Source organism: Danio rerio, chromosome 20 (assembly GCF_049306965.1).
Source record: "Danio rerio strain Tuebingen ecotype United States chromosome 20, GRCz12tu, whole genome shotgun sequence".
NCBI classification, from domain to species: Eukaryota; Metazoa; Chordata; class Actinopteri; order Cypriniformes; family Danionidae; genus Danio; species Danio rerio.
In genome coordinates this window covers 40,195,792-40,211,554 of record NC_133195.1, presented here as the reverse complement: position 1 = coordinate 40,211,554, position 15,763 = coordinate 40,195,792, and the positions used below count along the sequence as shown (strand labels likewise).

Below are 15,763 nucleotides of genomic sequence, written 5' to 3'. Positions count from 1 at the left end.
ACACCCACAGATATAAATCAGAGTTAAGACCTTCGAATGCAAAGCCATTGACAAATTATGCATTATAGGCTTTACATTATAGAGAGAAATAACAGAAAAACTACAACTGCAGTTCGTTCAATTTTCCTAACTGATAAACAGCACTCTGTAATATTTTCAGCATGCTTTTACTTTCACATTTGAGTTCTTTCACACACTAGAGTTCATTTAAGGGTGCTTTCACACCTAGACTTTTGTTTCAGAACCTGTCTCGTTTGCCCAGTTAGCGCGCTTTGTTTGGCATATGCGAAACCACCAATCACGCTTGGATCCATGGCAAAACAATCGCTCCGACATCGCTTGAAGGAGGTGGTCTTGGCTCGATTAAAACGAACTCTGGAGCGGATCGATTGTAGTGAGAAAGCAATACGATCAGAGCCCGGTTATATCACAGTGTATTATGGATATGTAATAGGCATACAGCTATATAAAGAGAGAATTATGAGTAGGGGGGGAGGTCATTCCAGACATCCCAAGTCTCCCGGAAGATCCAGCGTAAATTCATGCCAAATGAACCGAGCTAACTATGGAAACGCACTATGTTCTAAAACAAAAGTCTAGGTGTGAAAGCACCTTTAAATGTCCGGGTAAAAAAACAACTTTTCCCCCCATATATATATATATATATATATATATATATATATATATATCTATATATATATATATATATATATATATATATATATATATATATATATCTATATATATATATATATATATATATATATATATATATATATATATAGGACCAGTAGCTATTGATGTGGAGGTTACTTTTCTGCTAGATGTACTACTGTTCCCCTAAAAAACTAAAAGTTTTTAAATATGACATTAAATAGACATGGCCAATATTCTGACTGAAAGATATTGTTTTTAAAGAAATAATAACAGAGCAGAAGATGTAGACATTCGCAAATCTAAATAGCAAATCCACTTTACAGGTGAAATTTAATAAATTGTTCTGTTCTGTACTATAGTTGTTTAAGGTGATATTTAAATACTCTTGTCTCCATTTAACGACTCTTTGATCTTTTGAATCTATCAGGTAACATGTGTCAGCGTCAGCACACTGCTTCAATCTTTCGCTTTCACGCTTGTACTTAGTAATTTTAGCGAAAACCTCAGATACTGTTGGTTGGTTCCTGTTGGTTGTGCACCTTTTTTACCACCCTAGTTTGTCAACACCATTATAATGACACAGATCACTCTGCCTATTCACAACAGAGTCCAGTGGAAAAAAGTGATTGACAGGTGGTAATTTTTGTGTGTAACTTATCTTTAGTAATTTTTGATTTGGTTATGGGTAACGCCTGTTTCACACCGCAAGCGTCAGCGGCGAGTGAGCAGAGCGTGAGCAGCGCGTATGTTGAGCAGTAGCAGCACGCAGGCGTTTGCCTTTCACACCAGCTGCGTCTGAAGCGCGCAGCTCTTCGGCAGCTGCTGCAGAGATCAACCTATCTCTGTCTATTCTATCTAGTTATCCATGTCTCTCTATATACAAATACACTTTTTAAACTTTTCATCTGCACCAAAGCCCCTCCCTATGCTGTTTCTTTAACCTGCAAATGTTTATTTTACAAATTTTATAGATCAAATAGTACTGTATGCTTCTCAAGCTAACTTATATGAGAAGTGTCTACAGTCAGAGGACAATCGCCTGTGATATCGTGTGATTTGTTTTTTGATTATCAGGTTGCTGTAGACCTAGTTATAATCATATTTATACAATATAGTTATAATGACATTTATACATGATCAAAGTAGTGTTACTTTCTCCGCTTCAGTGATGTCCAGCGGCAGAATAACAACTCGTTAATTCATGCTCGTGCAGAGGATGAGACGGACAAAAGTAACCAATGCATGCCATTCTTTTACTTATTTTCGTGTTGTCAGATTCACAGTGCAAACAGCTCCCGGTAGGAATAACTCGAGCGAACATAAAACAAAGCCGATTAAAACTTTCTTCCTCTGCTCAGCTGCACAGAACACAGCGAGCTCACATAATCCAGCATGCGTGTCGAACTACACTACCCACAATACACTTCGCTATGGACTACAAATCCCGTAAATATTCTGTTTCCCCTCTCCTACAACACTAGTGTGCAACTTAAGCAAAACTGATACTAAAATTTTTACATTTGGTTTTGTAGTTCGGGCCTAAATAAATGTTTGTTGCCGTTTTTAATCGTTTTAAATTCATTTGAATGACTATATATAAACCATTTGACATTATTAACGCATTTATTGGGTAAAATTGCTACTTTTTACTGTCATTCAATGTGTTTTGGTCATTATCAGTGCACTGTCACTTTAATTGAGCGTGAGCAGCGCGTCAAAAATAGACCCAGCCCCGAAACTATCGCTGCACTGCTGCTTCGGCGACGCTCACGCCTCGCTCTGACGTGCTGCTGCTGCATGCGGTATGAAAGCTCTAATCTGTTAACATGGACGCCGAAAACACACGCGCTGCTCACGCTCTGCTCACACGCCGCTGACGCTTGGGGTGTGAAACAGGCGTAAAACAAACACCATGTAGGTCAGGTAGTTGAAACGGTAGGCTACAAATAATTAATTCATAATGAATGAATTAATTATTCATAAATAATTAATTCACCGCTGCCTACAACGATGAAGCCATTGCCCATCGTGATGTTTCACATTAGACATCGTACAATGCCAAACTGGTCAACATCCCCCAACCCTAAAACAAATGGTAAAAACTTGTCATTTACCAGCTGTTTTATTCAAGGGAATTTGTCACACATAGCTGATAATTGAATATTATTCAGATGATGCCAGCCAATCGCTGCATTACTGATCACAATTTCGAGAATTGAGTGATCTGTCATTCACAATAAACACAAGCAAACTCCGTAATCTAGATATTTTATAAGATTACGGAGATCGCAAACTTAAAGAACCAAATTAGCCAGACAACATTTATCACAGCTAAAAGATTCAGGATCTGGCAAATCTTGCTTTAAGCGAGGTACAAACAACAGACGCCTGAATAACAGATTCTTTACAGAAAATTCCTTTAACAAAAAAAAAAAAAAGAACTTCACTATTTAGCCTTTAAACTCTCTGATACTGTTTACTTGCCTAATCATGAATTATTTACACAACTTTCACAAGTTAACTTGGAGCGAGCTGAAATTATTTTCTGCGTGCAGTAATCAATATGCCACAGATGCTTGTTCATTAAGCTTCACTTGTATTGAACCCAGAACATTCCTTTAACTTACAGCAATCAATAAATGTTGGGTATGCAGGCATAATAAATGGTAATATATAGGCACGCTGAATGAATGTTGATTCGGGAGCATTTTTACAAGCACGTTACACCTAGTTTCTAGCCCTGGAATCTAATTTGTTAGGCTCTGTGGAATCCTGGTGTTGACCCTGCATTTCTGTTACGGGAGTGTGAAATGAAGCAGAAGAGTGTATGCGCCAGGACGGCTGAATTCCACAATCATTTTGCCACGCTGAGCACAAGCTCGCTAGACAGGATGGCAACTCTATAGCAGATAGTAAGACAACGTCAAAATATTGAGAAAGTTGTCAAGCGTCAGTGGCTAATATTACATTAGCATGGCATTTGCTCCCTCAGATTCTTCGTAATGTTGCTTTGTTGTGAAGTTTGCTTCACTTAACTTGCCATGCGAGTTTACATACACTTAAAGAGAAACCTGTAGTGTTAAACTTTAACAATGAGCAACTTCTGACAACTTTTAAATATCCATTTAAGCCCATTTGGATGAATTTCAGAGGGTCTTTGATTTCATGACTAGCAGTGTTGACAGATTAATTACACACAAACTTTGACTTTATTGCTTACGGAGTACATAAGATATAGCAGTTTTTTTAAAATCTATTTTTTAATCTTTAATTATGCAGTATAATTTAATTCCTAGACTATAACAATAAGGCGAAATATTTATAAATAATTATAATTATGAAAATTTATTAAATAATATTTATAAAATGTCTTCATACTGCATTTTGGATTAGTTTTTTTTTTTCGTACTTTCATATATTATTCATATTTAGCACTTTATTTCAACCAAAAATTTCAGATTGATTTTGCTGCTTCCAATTATATATTTGTTTATTTACATTTCTAATTTACTTGTAGCCTATTTCAAGACATTTCAAAATTTTACTTGGTTAATTTAGTGTTATTTTACTTTAGCTTTATGCACAATACTTAAATTGAATTGAAAAATTATTATCACTGCCAACGAGCTAAGAATTTCGAAGGTTAGTGCTATGTTCACACCAGACGAGGCACATTTTGAGTTTATTCGCTTCATTCACACATCAAATTTAATTTATTTGTGCGTAAATTTCACTTCACAATGCTCAACTCGCGCTGCGTTATTCACTCCACTTTATTCACGCGAATCATGAGGTGGGATGTCTATTCGCATCTTTTATTGACCTAACATGTAAATCACTTGCGCTTGACGCTTCAACCCCGCCTGATGTGAACACAGCATAATAATAAGTCACATACTATTTAAAAAATAATAAGGATTAAAAACCTAATTAATACAAAAATACAGTGATAAAACTTTAAAGTAAATTTAAGCTTTGCTTCATTTATTTTGAGATTTACTAAGGATTAGAGCTGCACGATATTGGAAAAATCTGATACTGTGATGTTTCTATTTTTCTACGATAAATATTACAATATAAATAGTTTCACAATATGGTCTGAATAGCTCTATTTTTCTTTTTTCTGGAAAGTCTAACAGTATTCAAATGAATAAAAAATCTAATAATCTCATTGGAAAATAAGCTTTTCTTACTTTGTTTCGTTTCTAGTCTAAATATTTTCTTAGATCAAATAAAAATAATGTTTTTTTTCATTCATTCATTTTCATTTCAGCTTAGTCCCTTTATTAATCTATAAAAACAGCAGAATGATTCGCCAACTTATCCAGCATATGTTTTACGCAGCGGATGCCCTTCCAGCTGCAACCCGTTGCTGGAAAACATCCATACACACCACAGCCAATTTAGCTTACCCAATTCACCTATACCCCGTCTTTGGACTTGTGGGGGAAACCCACGCGAACACGGGGAGAGCATGCAAACTCCACACAGAAATGCCAACTGCCAAGCCAAGGCTTGAACCAGCGACCTTCTTGCTGTGAATTGATCATGCTACCCACTGCGCCACCGTGATGCCCCCATTGTTTTGTTTTCCTCCTCAGAAAACAAAAGCCAAAATTAGGAGTTTTCTTTAAAACAAGCAAAATTATATGCCAAAAAGGCAAAAACAATAATCTAGCTTTTGCTTGAAATGTAGGTATTTGGACTATACATAATAATTTTTTGCATAAATTATACAATTAATCTTTGTTTCTTCAAACATCGTCCATTTTTGTGCACAAATGTTTTAAACTCTCTTGAAATGCAGTCACAGGCCTTAAAACCACATGCATATGATAAACAATCACTCTATAATGGTTAAACTATTTAGAGTCTACAAATCACAAGTGTTCTGTAGCTCCTGGTAAACTATAATTCAGACTCAGCATTGCATATCTTGCGATGTGACTTTTGTGGATGCACACACAGCAATATCGATGCTGAAACAATATTGTGTTTTTCAGCGAGTATGTTTACATGGACACCAATAATACATTGCAATACGATTAAGACAATACTTTAATCAAGAGTCTACCAAGTAAACAACGATTTCTGAATTTGTTTTTTTTTTTTTTTGCGACAGGATATTCTATGCACACATGGCTGTTTGACACTATTCTCTGCAGTTTTTTTTTTTTCATTTGGCGTATGGTATTAAATTTTATTAAAACATTAGTTCTTACTTCATACTACAGCTGCATGACTCTAGCTAAAATGAGAATCATGATTTTTTTGCCTATAATAAAGATCATGATATTCTCACGAATCTTTAGATGTGAAATAAAGGTTTATTTGAGTAGGCTATTATTATTGTTATTTCTCAAACATATGGTAAAACACTGTTGGTTAAAATGCTAAATGTTGTATAGACTTGGAATGGTGGACTTGAACAGACTTTAAATATGTCCTGGTCAATAATGTGATGACATCAGAATACAACTATTCATAATTCTGATGTTGAATTATTGTGTTTGGGACACATGCTTACAATCTGTATTTGACAACATTATTAGACCAATTATTCTACTGGTAAAATCAGACATTTGTCATTATCAGATACCCTCTTGCATTATATTCAACATCATAGCCTAGAGTCATTATACTGACACATGTTAAACATTTATTTTTATTCACAACACTTTGTGTTCGCTATGAATGAAAAAAACATATCAGATGCTTGTCGCAATTATAACTCTAAAATGCGATATGATTATTTAAATGATGTGCTCACTTTCTGTTTCATTTTTACTGCTAAGTGTGGTTCATACTTCCCACGCAGCTCCCAAATGTTCCACAAACTGAATGTTATTTACAACTTTAATACCTGTTATTCACAGCCTATGGAGGTTCTGTTCACTAAAGTAGACTTAATACACAGGCGACCGCTCTCTCTGTGGTAACAGCTGATGGTCAGCTCACGTCACGTATGATTTTGCGGCCGTGAATACATCATTACATGAAGACAGAAATTACCTTTTTGTTGTAAATTATACCTTATAAATACAGCACGTGACTCTTTCACAACCATTTGGACATGTCCACGTTGCTGAACAACGTACGTAAAACAACGTGAAGACTTGTGTGGCCACCTTTGTTTCTCTCCTGAACTTGATTATGATTGACAGAATCGTAGAAATGCTGGATTAAGTTCGCCTAGGGGGTCGAATCGAGATCGCAATCTTTTTTCGATTAATTGTGCAGCTCTACTTCACACTCGCATCCAATACCCCAGTTTATCAGAGGGGCATGAAAGACATGTTCCTAAATGAAAGTGAAACTGCCGAACTGCGATTAAAGTAAAACAAAAATTGCAAATGAAACATCTGAAATTATATTAAAAAGTGGATGGCGTGGCGATTAGATGACATTAATCGATTTGTGTGGTATAACATGTAAAACAGGATCTTTAAAGGAACATTCCAAAAGCAACTTGTATAAACAAAACACCTTCATCATATTATTGTCTTATTCAGATTAAGGCAAATAATTTGATTACTGGTGTCCACGTAAACGTAGTCAAATGTTTATTAGTCCAATTTAAAAAAGGTGTAGCACCAGAAACACATTTCAAGAGATTTGACATATTAGACTACTCTGTGCAAGAGAAAGACTAAGACTTATTATCACTAAGTGTCAGAACAGCCATAGCTACTTTGTTTTACAACAAGTTAATTTGACAGTAACAAAGGAAGTGCAATGCTACAGATGTACAACATAAGTCTGCTCATGTTTCGGTATCTGAGCCTTGAAAATATCCGCCAGTTAATTGAGACAGCGGAAAACAGTTTTACAGCTTTGCCTGAGGAAACTGCGGCTAGGGGAATGTAACTAGTGACTCAAATAAGCACTTCATGCAAATACAGCCAGATTAGATCTATATTCGCCATCAGACATGGGTATCTGAACTGCTAAAGCAGGCCTGCTCTGACCTCACAGACAAGCTGGAAACAACAACAACACTTGCAACTCCATAAATCAATGGGAACCTTGATGAACTGTGGAGGCGTAATTGTTGCAAAAGTTGCCTCATGCCTCAGCACTTTCTAATTGACTGAACTTATCCCCACATCTGCCATGCTTACACACACCACTTAAAAGGCTAAATGCATTGATTTATTGCGACTTTGTCGAAAATTGGCTCTAAAGTCTGTAAACATCCTGTCTATGCAAAATGAACAAATGAAGGGTTGAGAACCCAATCTGGCTTCCCACTTCGGGATGGCTGGAATATGGCGCTCACAGACACATTCCTGCACGGGAATCATCTTCCAGACCACCTTGAAGCAGCTTGTTAAGTGGAAAAAGACTCATAAAAAAGAAACACCTTCTGGATGCATAAAAACTAAACTGAAATCAAAGATATTTGAACATCCAGAGATATAAACCAGCAGTTTAAAACTAATTTTCCATAACAATCATATAAAATAAAACAAAAAAGTCAAAACTGGTGCTTAACCCTTGTGTACTGTTCAGGATGTTTTCATCCACTCTCGGGGTGATTTTGTCCACGTTTACACTGTTAAGTCACGATGCCTAATTCTGAATTGTTGTCTATATCAGATTTTTTTTTTTTGCTCGTCCGACATTCTTTTAATTGTGACCCATATCTAATTCATGTGCTTATACTTGCCATATAATTGACGACGTCGCATATGCATAAAGGCAGGTTCTAGCATCTGTGCCGCACTAGCCACGATTGAAGAAATTGTCTTGCATTTAGCTCTGCAAATATGCGAAGTTCGCCCAACTTTAAAATGATTGAGGCGGCGGAGGAGGGAAAGGGCAGTCATCGCAGCTTGCGCCTACGGTTTAAATATGGTGTCCTCCACCTTTCAGAAGAATTTGTGGGTACGAGAGAGATCTTAGGTCTGGTGGGAGCAAATTGTGATGGGCTTTGATGAGGAGCATTTGTTCCGAAATATAAGGATAAGCACACACGCTCTTCCTTCTACGTCATTAAACCGCGGAGAAGTACCGCATTGTCGCAAGTTTAATGACGAACAAAACGGAATGCCTCAGTAAATCCGATTTGCCTGTTTACATGAGAGCCGCATTGTCAAAAATCAAATTTATATCTTATTTATTTCCACATATGAAGGAGGCCTGAAACAGATTTATCTGAATGCATGTGTTTATTTTTTTTTTGTGTTCGCGCACGATCTGTCTTATACGAGCAAAAACTCAGAATTGGGTCACATTTAACGGGCAGTGTAAGCGGGGGTCTTTTGAGTCTTAAATTGGCCACAACCTCCTCTGTTTTAGCAAATGTGTCATTATTTTACCATATTTTTGAGAAAATGTTATGAAAGTTTTCAAAAACTCAAACTTTATGCAAATTTACTACCCTGTCATCAAGTTGGTGGTTGTTTTTGCCCCATTAACTTGCATTATAATGACATAATTGCAAAGCCATGACACCATATTATCATGCATATTTAATTGTAGCAGGTTTTCCCATTTTTGTTAAAATTTGCTAATTTTTACTGTTGATCAACAATTCCAGTGCAAAAAAAAACTTTGTTTGTTTATTTTATATGGTGTCACACTTTACACAGTGTGAATGTAACACTGCGTTCACAACAGACACAGATGTGAGTCAATAGCGAGTGATTTACATGTTAAGCCAATGCAAAGACACGAATAGACATTCTGCTGCGCAAATGATGCCATTCTTGCAAATGAAGCTGCTTGAGTTGAGCGTTTTGCACATTTGACGCACAAATTGCTTGAGTTGGAAAATCTGAACTTCAGCGGATATTTGTGCCACGTTAACCAATTGGGAGCTTGCTCTTATAGGGGCGTGATTAGGTTGTTGGTGTGCCGAGGGGAAATCCTCTTACCAACATTGGACAGCAGCTCATCAAACTGGGCTTGACTCAGTCTGAAACACTGCTGCAAACCTCCATCATCCAGATATAGTTTCTGGGGAAGTTGATGAACTCACAGAGCTGGGTAGACCTCAGAAAGGATCTAGTGGACTCTGAAACAGCGCTAAACAAATCTACGCTGTTTTTCAGCCATTCTAAAGCACATAAAACACAGCTACTCTCTCATATTAAAATCCATGTTAGGCATTTAACAATGAAGCTAAAGTCACCAGGCAGACAGAAGCCCTCCCCATGATGCGAATCTGTGTCTATGGTGAAGTGAATTTGATGCGCTAATGAATCGAATTTGACGTGCAAATGAAGCAAGCAATCCTAAAATGTTCATGCATCTATTCATGTGATTTATTCAGACCGTTGCACGCTTGCCTTATTATGTCTGAGAAAATCTAAATATGCACCTCAGCTCTCACAACATAGTAGTGTATTTATGGACACACATTAAAATTTGTTGTTTTACTCTATAAAACTCTATATAAAAGTCGGAAAGGTTTTTTTTTTTTTTTTTGCACAGGCCTATATAAAGGGTTAATGGTGAAAACTGATGACTAAAAGTAAAAATTACATTTTATACCTCTACCAAACAGGGAAAACCAGTCAAGAATGCATAACTATATGGTGTCATGGCTTTGTAATCAAAAAGCATCAATATGCTAGAAGTCATTAAGCCAAAAACAGCCACTATAACATAATGAAGGGGTAGTCAATTGGAACAATACACTGGTTAACACAAAAATTTCTTTAAAAAAAAAAAAGGCATGACCAAATGAAATGTGTCATTGTCAAATGTATTCTGTGCTAGAAAAACTGTGCTGGCAAATTGCTTTGCACGTCAGTAAAAAAATCAATACACTTGGATGACACTGCAGATGAATCATTTGAGAATATTGACAGACATGTCAAGCAATGGCAAAGCCAAAGTGTGGCATACCCTCTCTAATGTGATGGCAGAATCTGAAAACAGAATCGAAATGTCTTACCTCCAACACGACTTAAAGTTCATCACACCAGTGTTCATATTTGTAGTAGGAAATGGAAAGTCCTTACAGCAAATTAACCTTCGACCTTATCCCATCCTGAAGTGACCCTGAGCTGACCACAGCCATTTTAGTAGAGAAAATCTTCTGCTTAACAGATAAATGGAAATAACTACTTTCTATAGATGCACAAACAATAATTAAAAAAAAAATACATGAATATGTTTATTGCTTTGTAACTTTAGAAATGTAACACACTGCATGTGTTTGTGTTGAATTTTACGAGGAGTTACCAAATTTATATAAATGACATGTATGACCTACTGTAGGTATTAATTCGATACAGTGTTGAGGGGATTTATGATGACATGCCCTGTGCCTTCGTAATTCAAAATGCTTACAAATCATACAGTACTGTTGGGTTTAGTTGTATAGAGTTAAGAAATATATAAACACACACATTACGCCTATATACTCATTGCGCATATAAAACCAAAAAGCAATGCGTGTGCATGTTTAACCCAAATAGTATGAGCATGTTGGGTAATTTTTTGTGGGTTACTTCAATATTGGCTAGCTTTTTGTGTTACTCTGTACTTGTGTTAAGTTTGTATTTGAATTAAAAATATATATTAAAAATATTCAGAAATATACTGAGTATAATTACATTGGGGCAACACGGTGGCTCAGTTGTTAGCACTGTCACCTTACAGCAAGAAGGTGGACAAGTTGGCATTTCTGTGTGGAGTTTGCATGTTCTTCCCGTGTTCGTGCGGGTTTCCTCTGAGTGCTCCGGTTTCCCCCGCAGTCCAAAGACATGCTCTATAGGTGAATTGGATAGACTAAATTGGCTGTTGAGTACGTGTGTAAATAAGTGTTTCCCAGTGCTGGGTTACAGCTGGAAAGGCATCCGCTCTGTAAAACATATTCACTGGATAAGTTGGCTGTTCATTCCACTGTGGCAACCCTTGATGAATAAAAGGACTAAGCCAAAGGAAAATGAATGAATAATTACATTGGATATGATATTAAAAAGTTCTCAGAGCTGTAACCTGTTTGTTTATGGGCAGGTCATGGAGTCGGCCATAATGCCATTCAGCTATGACAGAGATCTCTTATGGTGGAAACTCGATAAATACCAGCTAATTACACTTGCTAAACAAGTTCAAATTTAGACAATTAAACTATTAAAATACAAAAGCTACTACAAATTAAAAACAGCATAATGCTTTAATGACAAACAAATTCACTAAAAATTAAGGAAAATATCATGTAAACTCACAGACATTAATAACTATAAGTTTATGTTATTTACAGTTTTACAGGACTAATCTGCCAATAATACTTCATGTATAAGGTGAAAGATAAGTTACTATTGTAAACCAAACCTTATAGTTAAATAAGGAATCCAATCTGCTTGATAAGATGAGCCCAACATAATTTCTTTGACCGTCCAACTTTTACCTTTCAGAGTGCAGAAAATAAAAGGTGAACTTAAAAACACACGACAAAGCATTTATAAAACTATAGTGTTTTTCAAAAAAATAAATCTGACTTATATTGTCAGAAAGAAAGAAAGAAAGAAAGAAAGAAAGAAAGAAAGAAAGAAAGAAAGAAAGAAAGAAAGAAAGAAGAGAACAGAGGGAAAGAAATGGGTCAATGTCTATTCACCAGACAGACACTTCATACCATAAAAAAAATGCCAGACATTACGTGTAACAGCAGGCTGATACATGTTTAAAGCGCTAGAGCAGACTGACCCATAAAAATCAGGCTTATTCTCACCTTCGTTTGACCTGCTTGCTCATCTAGGTTGCATTGTGAAACACTGGGATTTCTATTTGACAAGAACTGGCCAGGAAAGATGTTAAAAGTGAATCTTTGTGCTTTATCAATCTACAACATCTTTCCAAAACAAATTGTGAAAAGTATACTGCCAATGCCACTGCAAAATATGAACACAATGATATTTTAAACAATAAACTCACAAAGACATTATAAAAATATTAAATAAGGCAACATTCTTTTTGCTGCTGTTTTGTAATGGCTATTTAAAAAGCAACACTTTGTGAATATGATAAACAAATGAAACTAGATGTAAATAACATACTAGGCACATTTCATAAATACTGCAATGACCACACTATAATAACCTTAGATACCACAGTACTTTGATACATTAACACAATTCATACGACTCCCATATTTGCCTTCAAAAATGCAATGTGTTGTGTCAAAATCATGGTAATGTTAATGTTTTGTAATCATGTGGTGTTTTGTGTTACTTTAATGACACAGGTTTGTTGAAAAGGGTGTTTACCTTCAAAGTTGTTCACAAGATGCACCGTCGGGTGTTCATTTCGGTCTTCGTCGCAAGGATAACAACGGGTTTAATTTCAGTAGATTGTAGGTTAAAAGAAATCTAACAAAAGCCGCTTTTTATTTATTACTCGTAACTCATTTCTTCACTGCACAAACGGAAAAGCCACTCCAACGATTAATCACGTGGCCTGTGAAATGATTCGAATTAAATTACCAAGCGATTCAGATCATTCGACCGAATCACTAAAAAGCACCGACTCAAGCGAGTGATTCGTTTAATTGATTGATTCGCCTCTTTTGATTCTTTGATTCTTCTCCAAACAAAGCACAAGCATTTTGTTTTGTTTTTTTCTATTTGTAAAGTAACGTTTTGTCCAAGGTAAAAAGGGAAAGAAAGAATGAGAAGGAAAGGGATTTACTGTTCTTTTAATTTAATAGTATGTGTTATGAAAACAATAATACACAAAGATTGCACATTTAATTGGGTTGCATGCAAATTTAATTCCCAAGTGATTTAATTAAATAAAAAAATGTTTAAGAATGTTGCAAAAATGTGAATTTCTCAAATGTTTTATTCATTAATTCATTCATTCATTTTCTTTTTGGCTTAATCCCTTTATTATTCATGGTTCGCCACAAAGGAATGAACCAACAACTTATCCAGCACAAGTTTTACGCAGCGGATGGCCTTCCAGCTGCAATGGACAATTTAGCTTATTCAATTCACCTATAGCGCATGTCTTTGGACTTGTGGGGGAACCAGAGCACCTAAAGGAAACCCACGCGAACACGGGGAGAACATGCAAACTTCATACAGAAATGACAACTGACCCAGCTGAGGCTCGAACCAGCAACCTTCTTGCTGTGAGGCGACATCGCTACCCACCGTGCCCCCCTAAATGTACTATTAGTTTATTTATTTATTTTTATTTTTTAAAGAAAACTTAAAAGCTTAAAACTGTTTTATAAAATTGTGTTTCACATGTGTAATAATATCTAACAGAACATACAACAATATCTTTAATTTAAAAATAGTCAAAAATTAATTGAAAGGCAGCTTAAAGATTTAGGCTGCGTGCTAAAACTACTCATCTAACCTAACATCCTTGGGTTTTTCTAATCAGCAGATGCTAAACGCCTGTACAAGGCATGCATGACTGTGCACATGCACAAATACGTGTAAACAGCAGAGACTGAAAGTGACTCAGAGTGATAAGATAAGGAACACAGGGTTGTTACATGTGTTGCTGTTATGCTTTCAGTTTTCAGTTGTTATTTAACTTGTCATTATCATTCACATGCCCCGAGCCTAGATTGTTATTGACAGTTTCAGTTCTGAAAATGGTAAACTGCAATGCACATGACACAAGTGTATAAACATCAAGTGATAAGTTGTCTTGGTTGAGAAAGTATTTTAGGTGTATATCAACATGACAATATTGTTGTAAATAATGAAAAAGTTTTGCATGCATACCTTAAAATCCATTTTACAGTTTTCAAACTTGTAAAATGTACACTACCTGACTAAAGTCTTGTTGCCATAAGTTTTAGGAACAACAAGTAATAACTTGACTTCTAGTTGAATATGTCTCTAGATTACGCCTATTTTATCAAAATAAAATATGATCATGCTTCGATTTTTAATTCAAATTGGACAGTAAGGTGTGCCAACTCACACTATGCTATCCGAACCGTGCCCAAGCCCTTTTCCCGGATCGTTTGAGAAGTGTGAGTGTTCTGAATCGGGCTCAGGCACGGTTCACTTGGCGGGCCCTGGCCCAGTTGGAAGAGGTGTGCCAGAGTGCGGTTCACTTGAGCTTTGGCGCCGTACGCTTGTAGTGTGAGAGCAAAGCGTGCTTGAGCCCGAAACTGAAGACGAGACATGACTTTTACGGAACTGTTTGATATGGATTTATTAATCCATAATAATAGTAATAATAGTAAGTAATATTGTGTATGACTCCCATGAGCTTGGATGGACTGCATTCATACATCTCTCCAATGACTCAAATAACTTATTGATAAAGTCATGTGGAATGGCAAAGAAAGCGTTCCTGCAGGATAGAACATCTTTACCTTCTTTGCTTTCAGGAACTTTGATGAGAAGGAGCGCTATCCTGCTGTTTGTAATGTAATGGGCAGCACAAATGTCTTGATACCTCAGACTATTGATGTTGGCATACACTCTGCAGATCTCTCGCATGCTTCTATATTGAATGTAACCTCAAAGCATGATTTTTCCTTCACCAAACTTGATTGATTTTTATGAGAATCTTGGGTCCATGCCGGTTCCAGGTCTTTTGCAGTATTTGTGATGATTGAGATGCAGTTCAACAGATGATTCAGCAGAAAAATCTAACCTCTGCCACTTTTCCAAATTATCAATTAGAAGTCAAGTTATTATTTGGAACTCTTACAGCTGGGATCAACCATAAGACTTTTGTCAGGTAGTGTATTTGAATAGCCAAAAATGTATAAAACTAGAATGCTGTCACTACAAAGGTTCCACCTTTGTGCAATAAACCCCCATTTTATATGATCCCACATGATGTTCTTCACTGAAGGGTGAAATATATGATCCAACATGACATAAATATCCTCAAGATCGTCAAGTTAAACCATAACATTCTGATGCATAGCACAGGCAACAATTTATCTGTAATTTACTATCCATAATAAACCCAGTTCTCTAAAATAAAATCATATGGCCCCTGACTGTTTTATTGGTCAGAGAGGAGATCGCAGAATATCATTTTTACAGCATGTCTAATTTAAGACAGTGTTTTTTTCCAAGGTTAAAGCAATAAATTAGAACCAATAAACAGGAAAAGGATCTATTGAAACAACCAGCATGTTACATCTGCTTTCAAAACAAAAGCTCCA

The 15,763-nt window shown here is 36.1% G+C and overlaps 1 protein-coding gene across 18 annotated transcripts in view; it reads right to left on the bottom strand.

Annotated features, from left to right (window-relative positions):
- Window positions 1–13,061, bottom strand: part of gje1a (gap junction protein epsilon 1a) — a 374,500-nt gene extending 361,439 nt beyond the window's left edge. For 15 of the 18 annotated variants that reach the window (XM_073932438.1, XM_073932441.1, XM_073932437.1 and 12 more), the window contains exon 1: window positions 12,879–13,061. The gene's annotated coding sequence lies outside the window, so the exon portion shown is untranslated. Of the gene's footprint in view, window positions 1–10,561; window positions 10,706–12,878 lie in introns of all 18 variants that reach the window. The other 3 variants (XM_073932434.1, XM_073932435.1, XM_073932436.1) reach the window with 1 other exon arrangement.
- Between the last annotated feature and the right edge of the window lie 2,702 nt (window positions 13,062–15,763).